The sequence below is a fragment of the Chiloscyllium plagiosum genome, unplaced genomic scaffold (assembly GCF_037043375.1).
Source record: "Chiloscyllium plagiosum isolate Xiang-an unplaced genomic scaffold, Cpla_swu_hap1 HiC_scaffold_48, whole genome shotgun sequence".
Taxonomy (NCBI): Eukaryota; Metazoa; Chordata; class Chondrichthyes; order Orectolobiformes; family Hemiscylliidae; genus Chiloscyllium; species Chiloscyllium plagiosum.
Window position 1 is genome coordinate 25,365,167 of NW_028270186.1, and position 20,542 is coordinate 25,385,708.

Sequence of the window (20,542 nt, forward strand, 5' to 3'; positions counted from 1 at the left end):
ACGGGGATTCCCTTTCTCTCGCACACACTCGGGGATTCCCTTTCTCTCGCACACACTCTGGGATTCCCTTTCTCTCGCACACACTCTGGGATTCCCTTTCTCTCGCACACACTCTGGGATTCCCTATCTCTCACACACACGCTCGGGGACTCTCTGGGATTCCCTATCTCTCACACACACCCAGGGATTCACTATTTCTCATTCAGGCTCGGGGATTCACTATCTCTCACCCGGAATCGGGGATTCCCTTTCTCTCGCACACTCTCTGGGATTCCCTTTCTCTCGCACACACTCTGGGATTCCCTTTCTCTCGCACACACTCAGGGATTCCCTATCTCTCACACACACTCGGGGACTCTCTGGGATTCCCTATCTCTCACACACACTCGGGGACACTCTGGGATTCCCTATCTCTCTCACACACACTCTGGGATTCCCTATCTCTCACACACACGCGGGATTTCCCTATCTCTCACACTCGGGGACTCTCTGGGATTCACTATCTCTCACACACACTCGGGGACAATCTGGGATTCCTTATCTCTCACACACACTCGGGGACACTCTGGGATTCCCTATCTCTCACACACACTCGGGGACTCTCTAGGATTCCAAATCTCTCACACACTCTCAGGGACTCTCTGGGAGTCTATCACACACACTCGGGGACTCTCTGGGATTCCCTATTTCTCACACACACTCGGGGACTCTCTGGGATTCCCTATTTCTCACACACACTCGGGGACACGCTGGGATTCCCTATCTCTCACACACACTTGGGGACACTCTGGGATTCCCTATCTCTCACATATACTCGGGAACCCTCTGGAATTCCCTATCTCTCACATATACTCGGGAACTCTCTGGAATTCCCTATCTCTCACACACACTCGGGGACAGTCTGGGATTCCCTATCTCTCTCACACACTGGGGGACTCTCTGGGATTCTGTATCTCACACACACTCGGGGACTCACTGGGATTCTATCACACACACTCGGGGACACTCTGGGATTCCCTATCTCTCACACACACTCTGGGATTCCCTATCTCTCACACACACTCCGGGATTCCCTTTATCTCACACACACTCGGGAATTCCCTATCTCTCACACACACTTGGGGAGTCGCTGGGATTCCCTACCTCTCACACACACTCGGTAACTCTCTGGGATTCCCTATCTCTCACACACACTCAGGGATTCCCTATCTCTCACACACACTCTTGGATTCACTATCTCTCACCCAGGCTCGGCGATTCACTATCTCTCAACCAGACTCGGAGATTCCCTTTCTCTCGCACACTCTCGGGATTCCCTTTCTCTCGCACACACTCGGGGATTCCCTTTCTCTCGCACACACTCGGGGATTCCCTTTCTCTCACACACACTCGGGGATTCCCGTGCTCTCACACACACTCGGGGATTCCCTATCTCTCACACACACTCTGGGATTCACTATTTCTCACTCAGGCTCGGGGATTCACTCTCTCTCATCCAGAAACGGGGATTCCCTTTCTCTCGCACACACTCGGGGATTCCCTTTCTCTCTCACACACTCGGGGATTCCCTTTCTCTCACACACACTCGGGGATTCCCGTGCTCTCACACACACTCTGGCATTCCCTATCTCTCACACACACTCTGGGATTCACTATTTCTCACTCAGGCTCGGGGATTCACTCTCTCTCATCCAGAAACGGGGATTCCCTTTCTCTCGCACACACTCGGGGATTCCCTTTCTCTCTCACACACTCTGGGATTCCCTTTCTCTCGCACACACTCTGGGATTCCCTATCTCACACACACGCTCGGGGACTCTCTGGGATTCCCTATCTCTCACACACACTCGGGGTTCCCTTTCTCTCGCACTCTCTCGGGGATTCCCTATCTCACACACACCCAGGGATTCCCTATCTGTCACACACACTCTGGGATTCCCTATCTCTCACACACGCTCGGGGACTCTCTATCACTCACCCAGAATCGGGGATTCCCTTTCTCTCGCACACACTCTGGGATTCCCTTTCTCTCGCACACACTCTGGGATTCCCTTTCTCTCGCACACACTCTGGGATTCCCTATCTCTCACACACACTCGGGGACTCTCTGGGATTACCTTTCTCTCACACACACTCGGGGACACTCTGGGATTCCCTATCTCTCACACACACGCGGGAATTCCCTATCTCTCACACGCGGGGACTTTTTGGGATTCCCTATCTCTCATGCACACTCGGGAACTCTCTGGGATTCCCTATCTCTCAAACACACTCCGTGACTCTCTGGGATTCCCTATCTCTCACACACACTCGGGGACTCTCTAGGATTCCCAATCTCTCACAAACTCTCAGGGACTCTCTGGGATTCCCTATTTCTCACACACACTAGGGGACTCTCTGGGATTCCCTATTTCTCACACACACTCGTGGATCCCCAATCTCACACACACACATTGGCGGACTCTCTGGGATTCCCTATCTCTCACATATACTCGGGAACTCTCTGGAATTCCCTATCTCTCACACACACTCCGGGACACTCTGGGATTCCCTAGCTCTCACACACTCGGGGACTCACTGGGATTCTATCACACACACACTCGGGGACTCTCTGGGATTCCCTATCTCTCTCACACACTCGGCGACTCTCTGGGATTCTATCACACACACTCAGGGACACTCTGGGATTCCCTATCTCTCTCACACACTCGGGGACTCTCTAGGATTCCCAATCTCTCACACACACTCGGGGACTCACTGGGATTCGATCACACACACTCGGGGACACTCTGGGATTCCCTCCCTCTCACACACACTCTGGGATTCCTTATCTCTCACACACACTCCGGAATTCCCTATATCTCACACACACTCGGGCATTCCCTATCTCTCACACACACTCTGGGATTCACTATCTCTCACCCAGGCTCGGGGATTCACTACCTCTCACCAAGACTCGGGGATTCACTATCTCTCACCAAGACTCGGGGATTCCCTTTCTCTCGCACACACTCGGGGATTCCCTTTCTCTCACACACTCTCGGGGATTCCTTATCTCTCACACACACCCAGGGATTCCCTATCTCTCACACACACTCGGGGATTCCCTATCTCTCACACACACTCTGGCATTCCCTATCTCTCACACACACTCTGGGATTCACTATTTCTCACTCAGGCTCGGGGATTCACTCTCTCTCATCCAGAAACGGGAATTCCCTTTCTCTCGCACACACTCGGGGATTCCCTTTCTCTCGCACACACTCTGGGATTCCCTATCTCTCACACACACTCTGGGATTCACTATTTCTCACTAAGACTCGGGGATTCACTCTCTCTCATCCAGAAACGGGGATTCCCTTTCTCTCGCACACACTCGGGGATTCCCTTTCTCTCGCACACACTCGGGGATTCCCTTTCTCTCGCACACACTCGGGGATTCCCTTTCTCTCTCACACTCTCTGGGATTCCCTTTCTCTCGCACACAATCTGGGATTCCCTTTCTCTCGCACACACTCAGGGATTTCCTATCTCTCACACACACTCGGGGACTCTCTGGGATTCCCTATCTCTCACACACACTCGGGGACAATCTGGGATTCCCTATCTCTCACACAGACGCGGGAATTCCCTATCTCTCACACACACTCGGGGACTCTCTAGGATTCCCAATCTCTCACACACTCTCAGGGACTCTCTGGGAGTCTATCACACACACTCGGGGACTCTCTGGGAATCCCTATTTCTCACACACACTCGGGGACTCTCTGGGATTAACTATTTCTCACACACACTCGGGGACACGCTGGGATTCCCTATCTCTCACACACACTCGGGGACACTCTGGGATTCCCTATCTCTCACACACACTCGGGGACTCTCTGGGATTCCCTATTTCTCACACACACTCGGGGACACGCTGGGATTCCCTATCTCTCACACACACTCGGGGACACTCTGGGATTCCCTATCTCTCACATATACTCGGGAACTCTCTGGAATTCCCTATCTCTCAAACACACTCGTGGATCCCCAATCTCACACACACACTCGGGGACTCTCTGGCATTCCCTATCTCTCACATATACTCAGGAACTCTCTGGAATTCCCTATCTCTCACACACACTCGGGGACAGTCTGGGATTGCCTATCTCTCACACACACTCGGGGACTCTCTGGGATTCCCTATCACTCTCACACACTCGGCGACTCTCTGGGATTCTATCACACACACTCAGGGACACTCTGGGATTCCCTATCTCTCACACACACTGGGGGACTCTCTGGAATTCTGTATCTCACACACACTCGGGGACTCACTGGGATTCTATCACACACACTCGGGGACACTCTGGGATTCCCTATCTCTCACACACACTCTGGGATTCGCTATCTCTCACACACACTCCGGGATTCCCTATATCTCACACACACTCGGGAATTCCCTATCTCTCACACACAATCGGGGAGTCGTTGGGATTCCCTACCTCTCACACACACTCGGCAACTCTCTGGGATCCCTATCTCTCACACACACTCAGGGATTCCATATCTCTCACACACACTCTGGGATTCACTATCTCTCACCCAGGCTCGGCGATTCACTATCTCTCAACCAGACTCGGAGATTCCCTTTCTCTCGCACACTCTCGGGGATTCCCTTTCTCTCGCACACACTCGGGGATTCCCTTGCTCTCGCACACTCTCGGGGATTCCCTTTCTCTCGCACACACTCGGGGATTCCCTTTCTCTCGCACACACTCGGGGATTCCCTTGCTCTCACACACACTCGGGGATTCCCTTGCTCTCACACACACTCGGGGATTCCCTTGCTCTCACACACACTCGGGGATTCCCTATCTCGCACACACACTCTGGGATTCATTATTTCTCACACAGGCTCGGGGATTCACTCTCTCTCATCCAGAAACGGGGATTCCCTTTCTCTCGCACACACTCGGGGATTCCCTTTCTCTCTCACACACTCTGGGATTCCCTTTCTCTCGCACACACTCTGGGATTCCCTATCTCACACATACGCTCGGGGACTCCCTCGGATTCCCAATCTCTCACACACACTCATGGACTCCCTGGGATTCGATCACACACACACCGGGACACTCTGTGATTCCCTATCTCTCACACACACTCGGGGATTCTCTATCACACACACTCGGGGATTCTCCAGCTATCACACACACTCTGGGATTCACTATCTCTCACCCAGGCTCTGGGATTCACTATCTCTCAACCAGAATCCACTCGTGGATTCCCTTTCTCTCGCACAAACTCGGGGTTCCCTTTCTCTCGCACACTCTCGGGGATTCCCTATCTCACACACACCCAGGGATTCCCTATCTCACACACACCCAGGGATTCCCTATCTCTCACACACACTCTGGGATTCCCTATCTGTCACACACTCTCTGGGACTCACTATTTCTCACTCAGGCTCGGGGATTCACTATCACTCACCCAGAATCGGGGATTCCCTTTCTCTCGCACACACTCTGGGATTCCCTTTCTCTCGCACACACTCTGGGATTCCCTTTCTCTCGCACACACTCTGGGATTCCCTTTCTCTCGCACACTCTCTGGGATTCCCTATCTCTCACACACACTCGGGGACTCTCTGGGATTCCCTTTCTCTCGCACACACTCGGGGATTCCCTTTCTCTCACACACACTCGGGGATTCCCTATCTCTCACACACACTCTGGGATTCCCTATCTCTCACACACACTCTGGGATTCCCTATCTCTCACACACACTCTGGGATTCCCTATCTCTCACACACACTCTGGGATTCCCTATCTCTCACACACACTCTGGGATTCACTATTTCTCACTCAGGCTCGGGGATTCACTCTCTCTCATCCACAAACGGGGATTCCCTTTCTCTCGCACACACTCGGGGATTCCCTTTCTCTCTCACACAATCTGGGATTCCCTTTCTCTCGCACACACTCTGGGATTCCCTATCTCGCACACACGCTCGGGGACTCTCTGGGATTCCCTATCTCTCACACACACTCCGGGACTCTCTAGGATTCCCAATCTCTCACACACACTCATGGACTCTCTGGGATTCGATCACACACACACCGGGACACTCTGTGATTCCCTATCTCTCACACACACTCGGGGATTCTCTAACTATCACACACACTCGGAGATTCTCTAGCTATCACACACACTCTGGGATTCACTATCTCTCAACCAGACTCGTGGATTCCCTTTCTCTCGCACACACTCGGGGATTCCCTATCTCTCACACACACTCGAGACTCTCTGTGATTCAATGACACACACTCGGGGACACCCTGGGATTCCCTATCTCTCACACACACTCGGGGCCTCTCTGGGATTCCCTATCTCTCACACACACTCGGGGACTCTCTGGGATTCCCTCACACACACTCGGGGATACTCTGGGATTCCCTACCTCTCACACACACGCGGGGATTCCCTATCTCTCATACTCGGGGTCTCTATGGGATTCCCTATCTCTCACGCACACTCGGGAACTCTCTGGGTTTCCCTATCTCTCAGACACACTCGGGGACTCTCTGGGATTCCCTATTTCTCACGCACACTCGGGGACTCTCTGGGATTCCCTATTTGTCACACACACTCGGGGACACTCTGGGATTCCTTATCTCTCACACGCACTCCGGGATTCCCAATCTCTCACACACACTCCGGGATTCCCTATATCTCACACACACTGGGGGAATTCCCTATCTCTCACACACACTCGGGGACTCGTTGGGATTCCCTGCCTCTCACACACACTCGGTAACTCTCTGGGATTCCCTATCTCTCACACACACTCTGGGATTCACTATCTCTCACCCAGACTCGGGGATTCCCTTTCTCTCACACACACTCTGGGATTCACTATTTCTCACTCAGGCTCGGGGATTCACTATCTCTCTCCCAGATTCGGGGATTCCCTTTCTCTACACACACTCGGGGATTCCCTTTCTCTCCCACACACTCTGGGATTCCCTATCTCTCACACACACTCGTGGATCCCCAATCTCACACACACACTCGGGGACTCTCTGTGATTCCCTATCTCTCACATATACTCGGGAACTCTCTGGAATTCCCTATCTCTCACACACACTCCGGGACAGTCTGGGATTGCCTATCTCAAACACACACTCGGGGACTCTCTGGGATTCCCTATCTCTCACATATACTCGGGAACTCTCTGGAATTCCCTATCTCTCACACACACTCGGGGACAGTCTGGGATTCCCTATCTCTCACACACACTGGGGGACTCTCTGGGATTCTGTATCTCACACACACTCGGGGACTCACTGGGATTCTATCACACACCCTCGGGGACACTCTGGGATTCCCTATCTCTCACACACACTCTGGGATTCCCTATCTCTCACACACACTCCGGGATTCCCTTTATCTCACACACACTCGGGAATTCCCTATCTCTCACACACACTTGGGGAGTCGCTGGGATTCCCTACCTCTCACACACACTCGGTAACTCTCTGGGATTCCCTATCTCTCACACACACTCAGGGATTCCCTATCTCTCACACACACTCTGGGATTCACTATCTCTCACCCAGGCTCGGCGATTCACTATCTCTCAACCAGACTCGGAGATTCCCTTTCTCTCGCACACTCTCGGGATTCCCTTTCTCTCGCACACACTCGGGGATTCCCTTTCTCTCGCACACACTCGGGGATTCCCTTTCTCTCACACACACTCGGGGATTCCCGTGCTCTCACACACACTCGGGGATTCCCTATCTCTCACACACACTCTGGGATTCACTATTTCTCACTCAGGCTCGGGGATTCACTCTCTCTCATCCAGAAACGGGGATTCCCTTTCTCTCGCACACACTCGGGGATTCCCTTTCTCTCTCACACACTCTGGGATTCCCTTTCTCTCGCACACACTCTGGGATTCCCTATCTCACACACACGCTCGGGGACTCTCTGGGATTCCCTATCTCTCACACACACTCGGGGTTCCCTTTCTCTCGCACTCTCTCGGGGATTCCCTATCTCACACACACCCAGGGATTCCCTATCTGTCACACACACTCTGGGATTCCCTATCTCTCACACACGCTCGGGGACTCTCTATCACTCACCCAGAATCGGGGATTCCCTTTCTCTCGCACACACTCTGGGATTCCCTTTCTCTGGAATTCCCTATTTCTCACACACACTAGGGAACTCTCTGGGATTCCCTATTTCTCACACACACTCGTGGATCCCCAATCTCACACACACACATTGGCGGACTCTCTGGGATTCCCTATCTCTCACATATACTCGGGAACTCTCTGGAATTCCCTATCTCTCACACACACTCCGGGACACTCTGGGATTCCCTAGCTCTCACACACTCGGGGACTCACTGGGATTCTATCACACACACACTCGGCGACTCTCTGGGATTCTATCACACACACTCAGGGACACTCTGGGATTCCCTATCTCTCTCACACACTCGGGGACTCTCTAGGATTCCCAATCTCTCACACACACTCGGGGACTCACTGGGATTCGATCACACACACTCGGGGACACTCTGGGATTCCCTCCCTCTCACACACACTCTGGGATTCCTTATCTCTCACACACACTCCGGAATTCCCTATATCTCACACACACTCGGGCATTCCCTATCTCTCACACACACTCTGGGATTCACTATCTCTCACCCAGGCTCGGGGATTCACTACCTCTCACCAAGACTCGGGGATTCACTATCTCTCACCAAGACTCGGGGATTCCCTTTCTCTCGCACACACTCGGGGATTCCCTTTCTCTCACACACTCTCGGGGATTCCTTATCTCTCACACACACCCAGGGATTCCCTATCTCTCACACACACTCGGGGATTCCCTATCTCTCACACACACTCTGGCATTCCCTATCTCTCACACACACTCTGGCATTCCCTATCTCTCACACACACTCTGGGATTCACTATTTCTCACTCCGGCTCGGGGATTCACTCTCTCTCATCCAGAAACGGGAATTCCCTTTCTCTCGCACACACTCGGGGATTCCCTTTCTCTCGCACACACTCTGGGATTCCCTATCTCTCACACACACTCTGGGATTCACTATTTCTCACTAAGACTCGGGGATTCACTCTCTCTCATCCAGAAACGGGGATTCCCTTTCTCTCGCACACACTCGGGGATTCCCTTTCTCTCTCACACACTCTGGAATTCCCTTTCTCTCGCACACACTCTGGGATTCCCTTTCTCTCGCACACATTCTGGGATTCCCTATCTCACACACACGCTCGGGGACTCTCTGGGATTTCCTATCTCGCACACACACTCTGGGATTCACTATTTCTCACTCAGGCTCGGGGATTCACTCTCTCTCATCCAGAAACGGGGATTCCCTTTCTCTCGCACACACTCTGGGATTCCCTTTCTCTCGCACACACTCTGGGATTCCCTTTCTCTCGCACACACTCTGGGATTTCCTATCTCTCACACACACGCTCGGGGACTCTCTGGGATTCCCTATCTCTCACACACACCCAGGGATTCACTATTTCTCATTCAGGCTCGGGGATTCACTATCTCTCACCCGGAATCGGGGATTCCCTTTCTCTCGCACACTCTCTGGGATTCCCTTTCTCTCGCACACACTCTGGGATTCCCTTTCTCTCGCACACACTCAGGGATTCCCTTTCTCTCGCACACACTCAGGGATTCCCTATCTCTCACACACACGCGGGATTTCCCTATCTCTCACACTCGGGGACTCTCTGGGATTCACTATCTCTCACACACACTCGGGGACACTCTGGGATTCCCTATCTCTCTCACACACACTCTGGGATTCCCTATCTCTCACACACACGCGGGATTTCCCTATCTCTCACACTCGGGGACTCTCTGGGATTCACTATCTCTCACACACACTCGGGGACAATCTGGGATTCCTTATCTCTCACACACACTCGGGGACACTCTGGGATTCCCTATCTCTCACACACACTCGGGGACTCTCTAGGATTCCAAATCTCTCACACACTCTCAGGGACTCTCTGGGAGTCTATCACACACACTCGGGGACTCTCTGGGATTCCCTATTTCTCACACACACTCGGGGACTCTCTGGGATTCCCTATTTCTCACACACACTCGGGGACACGCTGGGATTCCCTATCTCTCACACACACTTGGGGACACTCTGGGATTCCCTATCTCTCACATATACTCGGGAACCCTCTGGAATTCCCTATCTCTCACGTATTCTCGGGAACTCTCTGGAATTCCCTATCTCTCACACACACTCGTGGATCCCCAATCTCACACACACACTCGGGGACTCTCTGTGATTCCCTATCTCTCACATATACTCGGGAACTCTCTGGAATTCCCTATCTCTTACACACACTCCGGGACAGTCTGGGATTGCCTATCTCAAACACACACTCGGGGACTCTCTGGGATTCCCTATCTCTCACATATACTCGGGAACTCTCTGGAATTCCCTATCTCTCACACACACTCGGGGACAGTCTGGGATTCCCTATCTCTCACACACACTGGGGGACTCTCTGGGATTCTGTATCTCACACACACTCGGGGACTCACTGGGATTCTATCACACACACTCGGGGACACTCTGGGATTCCCTATCTCTCACACACACTCTGGGATTCCCTATCTCTCACACACACTCCGGGATTCCCTTTATCTCACACACACTTGGGGAGTCGCTGGGATTCCCTACCTCTCACACACACTCGGTAACTCTCTGGGATTCCCTATCTCTCACACACACTCAGGGATTCCCTATCTCTCACACACACTCTGGGATTCACTATCTCTCACCCAGGCTCGGCGATTCACTATCTCTCACCCAGGCTCGGCGATTCACTATCTCTCGCACACTCTCGGGATTCCCTTTCTCTCGCACACACTCGGGGATTCCCTTTCTCTCGCACACACTCGGGGATTCCCTTTCTCTCACACACACTCGGGGATTCCCGTGCTCTCACACACACTCGGGGATTCCCTATCTCTCACACACACTCTGGGATTCACTATTTCTCACTCAGGCTCGGGGATTCACTCTCTCTCATCCAGAAACGGGGATTCCCTTTCTCTCGCACACACTCGGGGATTCCCTTTCTCTCTCACACACTCTGGGATTCCCTTTCTCTCGCACACACTCTGGGATTCCCTATCTCACACACACGCTCGGGGACTCTCTGGGATTCCCTATCTCTCACACACACTCGGGGTTCCATTTCTCTCGCACTCTCTCGGGGATTCCCTATCTCATACACACCCAGGGATTCCCTATCTGTCACACACACTCTGGGATTCCCTATCTCTCACACACGCTCGGGGACTCTCTATCACTCACCCAGAATCGGGGATTCCCTTTCTCTCGCACACACTCTGGGATTCCCTTTCTCTCGCACACACTCTGGGATTCCCTTTCTCTCGCACACACTCTGGGATTCCCTATCTCTCACACACACTCCGGGATTCCCTTTATCTCACACACACTCGGGAATTCCCTATCTCTCACACACACTTGGGGAGTCGCTGGGATTCCCTACCTCTCACAAACACTCGGTAACTCTCTGGGATTCCCTATCTCTCACACACACTCAGGGATTCCCTATCTCTCACACACACTCTGGGATTCACTATCTCTCACCCAGGCTCGGCGATTCACTATCTCTCACCCAGGCTCGGCGATTCACTATCTCTCGCACACTCTCGGGATTCCCTTTCTCTCGCACACACTCGGGGATTCCCTTTCTCTCGCACACACTCGGGGATTCCCTTTCTCTCACACACACTCGGGGATTCCCGTGCTCTCACACACACTCGGGGATTCCCTATCTCTCGCACACACTCTGGGATTCACTATTTCTCACTCAGGCTCGGGGATTCACTCTCTCTCATCCAGAAACGGGGATTCCCTTTCTCTCGCACACACTCGGGGATTCCCTTTCTCTCTCACACACTCTGGGATTCCCTTTCTCTCGCACACACTCTGGGATTCCCTATCTCACACACACGCTCGGGGACTCTCTGGGATTCCCTATCTCTCACACACACTCGGGGTTCCCTTTCTCTCGCACTCTCTCGGGGATTCCCTATCTCACACACACCCAGGGATTCCCTATCTGTCACACACACTCTGGGATTCCCTATCTCTCACACACGCTCGGGGACTCTCTATCACTCACCCAGAATCGGGGATTCCCTTTCTCTCGCACACACTCTGGGATTCCCTTTCTCTCGCACACACTCTGGGATTCCCTTTCTCTCGCACACACTCGGGGATTCCCTTTCTCTCACACACACTCTGGGATTCCCTTGCTCTCCCACACACTCTGGGATTCCCTATCTCGCACACATGCTTGGGGACTCTCTGGGATTCCCTATCTCTCACACACACTCATGGACTCTCTGGGATTCGATCACACACACACCGGGACACTCTGTGATTCCCTATCTCTCACACACACTCGGGGATTCTCTAACTATCACACACACTCGGAGATTCTCTAGCTATCACACACACTCTGGGATTCACTATCTCTCAACCAGACTCGTGGATTCCCATTCTCTCGCACACTCGTGGATTCCCTTTCTCTCGCACACACTCGGGGATTCCCTGTCTCTCAGACACACTCGGGGACTCTTTGGCATTCCCTATCTCTCACACACACTCGAGACTCTCTGGGATTCAATCACACACACTCGGGGACACCCTGGGATTCCCTACCACTCACACACACTCGTGGTCACTATGGGATTCCCTATCTCTCACACACACTCGGGGCCTCTCTGGGATTCCCTATCTCTCACACACACTCGGGGACTCTCTGGGATTCCCTCACACACACTCGGGGACACTCTGGGATTCCCTACCTCTCACACACACGCGGGGATTCCCTATCTCTCATACTCGGGGACTCTATGGGATTCCCTATCTCTCACGCACACTCGGGAACTCTCTGGGTTTCCCTATCTCTCAGACACACTCGGGGACTCTCTGGGATTCCCTATTTCTCGCACACACTCGGGGACTCTCTGGGATTCCCTCTTTGTCACACACACTCGGGGACACTCTGGGATTCCCTATCTCTCACACGCACTCCGGGATTCCCTATCTCTCACACCCACTCTGGGATTCCCTATATCTCACACACACTGGGGTAATTCCCTATCTCTCACACACACTCGGGGACTCGTTGAGATTCCCTGCCTCTCACACACACTCGGTAACTCTCTGGGATTCCCTATCTCTCACACACACTCTGGGATTCACTATCTCTCAACCAGACTCGGGGATTCCCTTTCTCTCACACACACTCTGGGATTCACTATTTCTCGCACACTCTCTGGGATTCCCTATCTCGCACACACGCTCGGGGACTCTCTGGGATTCCCTATCACTCACACACACTCCGGGACTCTCTAGGATTCCCAATCTCTCACACACACTCATGGACTCTCTGGGATTCGATCACACACACACCGGGACACTCTGTGATTCCCTATCTCTCACACACACTCGGGGAATTCCCTATCTCTCACATACACTCGGGGACTCGTTGGGATTCCCTGCCTCTCACACACACTCGGTAACTCTCTGGGATTCCCTACCTCTCACACACACTCTGTGATTCCCTATCTCTCACACACACTCTGGAATTCACTATCTCTCACCCAGACTCGGGGATTCTCTTTCTCTCGCTCACTCTCGGGGATACCCTTTCTCTCACACACACTCTGGGATTCACTATTTCTCACTCAGGCTCGGGGATTCACTATCTCACTCCCAGATTCGGGGATTCCCTTTCTCTACACACACTCGGGGATTCCCTTTCTCTCCCACACACTCTGGGATTCCCTTTCTCTCGCACACACTCTGGGATTCCCTATCTCTCACACACACTCGGGAACTCTCTGGGATTTCCTATCTCTCACACACACTCGGGGACACTCTGGGATTCCCTATATCTCACACACACGCGGGATTTTCCTATCTCTCACACTCGGGGACTTAATGGGATTCCCTATCTCTCATGCACACTCGGGAACTCTCTGGGATTCCCTATCTCTCACACACACTCGGGGACTCTCTAGGATTCCCAATCTCTCACAAACTCTCAGGGACTCTCTGGGATTCTATCACAAACACTCGGGGACTCTCTGAGATTCCCTATTTCTCACACACACTAGGGGACTCTCTGGGATTCCCTATTTCTCACACACACTCGGTGAAACTCTGGAATTCCCTATCTCTCACACACACTCGGGGACACTCTGGGATTCCCTATCTCTCACATATACTCGGGAACGCTCTGAAATTCCCTATCTCTCACATATACTCGGGAACTCTCTGGAATTCTCTATCTCTCACACACACTCGTGGATCCCCAATCTCACACACACACTCGGGGACTCTCTGGGATTCCCTATCTCTCACATATACTCGGGAACTCTCTGGAATTCCCTATCTCTCACACACACTCCGGGACACTCTGGAATTCCCTAGCTCTCACACACTCGGGGACTCACTGGGATTCTATCACACACACTCAGGGACACTCTGGGATTCCCTATCTCTCACACACACTCGGGGACTCTCTAGGATTCCCAATCACTCACACACACTCGGGGACTCACTGGGATTCTATCACACACACTCGGGGACACTCTGGGATTCCCTCCCTCTCAGACACACTCTGGGATTCCCTATCTCTCACACACACTGTGGGATTCCCTATATCTCACACACACTCGGGGATTCCCTATCTCTCACACACACTCGGGGATTCCCTATCTCTCACCCAGGCTCGGGGATTCACTATCTCTCACCAAGACTCGGGGATTCACTATCTCTCACCAAGACTCGGGGATTCCCTTTCTCTCGCACACACTCGGGGATTCCCTTTCTCTCGCACACACTCGGGGATTCCCTTTCTCTCGCACACACTCGGGGATTCACTTTCTCTCACACACACTCTGGGATTCACTATTTCTCGCACACTCTCTGGGATTCCCTATCTCGCACACAAACTCGGGGACACTCTGGGATTCCCTCCCTCTCAGACACACTCTGGGATTCCCTATCTCTCACACACACTCGGGGATTCCCTATCTCTCACACACACTCGGGGATTCCCTATCTCTCACACACACTCGGGGATTCCCTATCTCGCACACACACTCTGGGATTCATTATTTCTCACACAGGCTCGGGGATTCACTCTCTCTCATCCAGAAACGGGGATTCCCTTTCTCTCGCACACACTCGGGGATTCCCTTTCTCTCTCACACACTCTGGGATTCCCTTTCTCTCGCACACACTCTGGGATTCCCTTTCTCTCGCACACACTCTGGGATTCCCTATCTCACACATACGCTCGGGGACTCTCTGGGATTCCCTATCTCTCACACACACTCGGGGATTCTCTATCACACACACTCGGGGATTCTCCAGCTATCACACACACTCTGGGCTTCACTATCTCTCACCCAGGCTCTGGGATTCACTATCTCTCAACCAGAATCCACTCGTGGATTCCCTTTCTCTCGCACAAACTCGGGGTTCCCTTTCTCTCGCACACACTCGTGGATTCCCTTTCTCTCACACACACTCTGGGATTCCCTTTCTCTCGCACACACTCTGGGATTCCCTTTCTCTCGCACACACTCTGGGATTCCCTATCTCTCACACACACTCGGGGACTCTCTGGGATTCCCTTTCTCTCGCACACACTCGGGGATTCCCTTTCTGTCACACACACTCGGGGATTCCCTTGCTCTCACACACACTCTGGGATTCCCTATCTCTCACACACACTCTGGGATTCCCTATCTCTCACACACACTCTGGGATTCCCTTTCTCTCACACACACTCTGGGATTCCCTATCTCTCACACACACTCTGGGATTCACTATTTCTCACTCAGGCTCGGGGATTCACTCTCTCTCATCCACAAACGGGGATTCCCTTTCTCTCGCACACACTCGGGGATTCCCTTTCTCTCTCACACAATCTGGGATTCCCTTTCTCTCGCACACACTCTGTGATTCCCTATCTCTCACACACACTCGGGGACTCTCTGGGATTCCCTTTCTCTCGCACACACTCGGGGATTCCCTTTCTCTCACACACACTCGGGGATTCCCTTGCTCTCACACACACTCTGGGATTCCCTATCTCTCACACACACTCTGGGATTCCCTATCTCTCACACACACTCTGGGATTCACTATTTCTCACTCAGGCTCGGGGATTCACTCTCTCTCATCCACAAACGGGGATTCCCTTTCTCTCGCATACACTCGGGGATTCCCTTTCTCTCTCACACAATCTGGGATTCCCTTTCTCTCGCACACACTCTGGGATTCCCTATCTCGCACACACGCTCGGGGACTCTCTGGGATTCCCTATCTCTCACACACACTCGGGGATTCTCTAACTATCACACACACTCGGAGATTCTCTAGCTATCACACACACTCTGGGATTCACTATCTCTCAACCACACTCGTGGATTCCCTTTCTCTCGCACACACTCGGGGATTCCCTGTCTCTCAGACACACTCGGGTACTCTTTGGCATTCCCTATCTCTCACACACACTCGAGACTCTCTGGGATTCAATCACACACACTCGGGGACACCCTGGGATTCCCTACCACTCACACACACTCGTGGTCACTATGGGATTCCCTATCTCTCACACACACTCGGGGACTCTCTGGGATTCCCTCACACACACTCGGGGACTCTCTGGGATTCCCTATTTCTCACGCACACTCGGGGACTCTCTGGGATTCCCTATTTGTCACACACACTCGGGGACACTCTGGGATTCCTTATCTCTCACACGCACTCCGGGATTCCCAATCTCTCACACACACTCCGGGATTCCCTATATCTCACACACACTGGGGGAATTCCCTATCTCTCTCACACACTCGGGGACTCGTTGGGATTCCCTGCCTCTCACACACACTCGGTAACTCTCTGGGATTCCCTATCTCTCACACACACTCTGGGATTCATTATCTCTCACCCAGACTCGGGGATTCCCTTTCTCTCGCACACTCTCGGGGATTCCCTTTCTCTCACACACACTCTGGGATTCACTATTTCTCACTCAGGCTCGGGGATTCACTATCTCTCTCCCAGATTCGGGGATTCCCTTTCTCTACACACACTCGGGGATTCCCTTTCTCTCCCACACACTCTGGGATTCCCTTTCTCTCGCACACACTCTGGGATTCCCTATCTCTCACACACACTCGAGGACTCTCTGGGATTACCTTTCTCTCACACACACTCGGGGACACTCTGGGATTCCCTATCTCTCACACACACGCGGGAATTCCCTATCACTCACACGCGGGGACTTAATGGGATTCCCTATCTCTCATGCACACTCGGGAACTCTCTGGGATTCCCTATCTCTCAAACACACTCCGTGACTCTCTGGGATTCCCTATCTCTCAAACACACTCCGTGACTCTCTGGGATTCCCTATCTCTCACACACACTCGGGGACTCTCTAGGATTCCCAATCTCTCACACACTCTCAGGGACTCTCTGGGATTCTATCACACACACTCGGGGACTCTCTGGAATTCCCTATTTCTCACACACACTAGGGAACTCTCTGGGATTCCCTATTTCTCACACACACTCGTGGATCCCCAATCTCACACACACACATTGGCGGACTCTCTGGGATTCCCTATCTCTCACATATACTCGGGAACTCTCTGGAATTCCCTATCTCTCACACACACTCCGGGACACTCTGGGATTCCCTAGCTCTCACACACTCGGGGACTCACTGGGATTCTATCACACACACACTCGGGGACTCTCTGGGATTCCCTATCTCTCTCACACACTCGGCGACTCTCTGGGATTCTATCACACACACTCAGGGACACTCTGGGATTCCCTATCTCTCTCACACACTCGGGGACTCTCTAGGATTCCCAATCTCTCACACACACTCGGGGACTCACTGGGATTCGATCACACACACTCGGGGACACTCTGGGATTCCCTCCCTCTCACACACACTCCGGAATTCCCTATATCTCACACACACTCGGGCATTCCCTATCTCTCACACACACTCTGGGATTCACTATCTCTCACCCAGGCTCGGGGATTCACTACCTCTCACCAAGACTCGGGGATTCAGTATCTCTCACCAAGACTCGGGGATTCCCTTTCTCTCGCACACACTCGGGGATTCCTTATCTCTCACACACACCCAGGGATTCCCTATCTCTCACACACACTCGGGGATTCCCTATCTCTCACACACACTCTGGCATTCCCTATCTCTCACACACACTCTGGGATTCACTATTTCTCACTCAGGCTCGGGGATTCACTATCTCTCATCCAGAATCGGGAATTCCCTTTCTCTCGCACACACTCGGGGATTCCCTTTCTCTCGCACACACTCTGGGATTCCCTATCTCTCACACACATTCTGGGATTCCCTATCTCACACACACGCTCGGGGACTCTCTGGGATTCCCTATCTCGCACACACACTCTGGGATTCACTATTTCTCACTCAGGCTCGGGGATTCACTCTCTCTCATCCAGAAACGGGGATTCCCTTTCTCTCGCACACACGCGGGGATTCCCTTTCTCTCTCACACACTCTGGGATTCCCTTTCTCTCGCACACACTCTGGGATTCCCTATCTCACACACACGCTCGGGGACTCTCTGGGATTCCCTATCTCTCACACACACCCAGGGATTCCCTATCTCTCACACACACTCTGGAATTCACTATCTCTCACACACCCTCTGGGATTCACTATTTCTCATTCAGGCTCGGGGATTCACTATCTCTCACCCGGAATCGGGGATTCCCTTTCTCTCGCACACTCTCTGGGATTCCCTTTCTCTCGCACACACTCTGGGATTCCCTTTCTCTCGCACACACTCAGGGATTCCCTATCTCTCACACACACTCAGGGATTCCCTGGGAGTCCCTATCTCTCACACACACTCGGGGACACTCTGGGATTCCCTATCTCTCACACACTCTCAGGGACTCTCTGGGAGTCTATCACACACACTCGGGGACTCTCTGGGATTCCCTATTTCTCACACACACTCGGGGACTCTCTGGGATTCCCTATTTCTCACACACACTCGGGGACACGTTGGGATTCCCTATCTCTCATACACACTTGGGGACACTCTGGGATTCCCTATCTCTCACATATACTCGGGAACCCTCTGAAATTCCCTATCTCTCACGAATTCTCGGGAACTCTCTGGAATTCCCTATCTCTCACACACACTCGTGGATCCCCAATCTCTCACACACACTCCGGGACAGTCTGGGATTGCCTATCTCACACACACACTCGGGGACTCTCTGGGATTCCCTATCTCTCACATATACTCGGGAACTCTCTGGAATTCCCTATCTCTCACACACACTCGGGGACAGTCTGGGATTCCCTATCTCTCACACACACTGGGGGACTCTCTGGGATTCTGTATCTCACACACACTCGGGGACTCACTGGGATTCTATCACACACACTCGGGGACACTCTGGGATTCCCTATCTCTCACACACACTCTGGGATTCCCTATCTCTCACACACACTCCGGGATTCCCTATCTCTCACACACACTCGGGAATTCCCTATCTCTCACACACACTTGGGAAGTCGCTGGGATTCCCTACCTCTCACACACACTCGGTAACTCTCTGGGATTCCCTATCTCTCACACACACTCAGGGATTCCCTATCTCTCACACACACTCTGGGATTCACTATCTCTCACCCAGGCTCGGCGATTCACTATCTCTCAACCAGACTCGGAGATTCCCTTTCTCTCGCACACTCTCGGGATTCCCTTTCTCTCGCACACACTCGGGGATTCCCTTTCTCTCGCACACACTCGGGGATTCCCTTGCTCTCACACACACTCGGGGATTCCCTTGCTCTCACACACACTCGGGGATTCCCTATCTCTCACACACACTCGGGGATTCACTATTTCTCACTCAGGCTCGGGGATTCACTCTCTCTCATCCAGAAACGGGGATTCCCTTTCTCTCGCACACACTCGGGGATTCCCTTTCTCTCTCACACACTCGGGGATTCCCTTTCTCTCGCACACACTCTGGGATTCCCTATCTCACACACACGCTCGGGGACTCTCTGGGATTCCCTATCTCTCACACACACTCGGGGACTCCCTAGGATTCCCAATCACTCACACACACTCATGGACTCTCTGGGATTCGATCACACACACACCGGGACAGTCTGGGATTCCCTATCTCTCACACACACTCGGGGATTCTCTAACTATCACACACACTCGGGGATTCTCCAGCTATCACACACACTCGGGGATTCACTATCTCTCACCCAGGCTCTGGGATTCACTATCTCTCAACCAGAATCCACTCGTGGATTCCCTTTCTCTCGCACACTCTCGGGGTTCCCTTTCTCTCGCACTC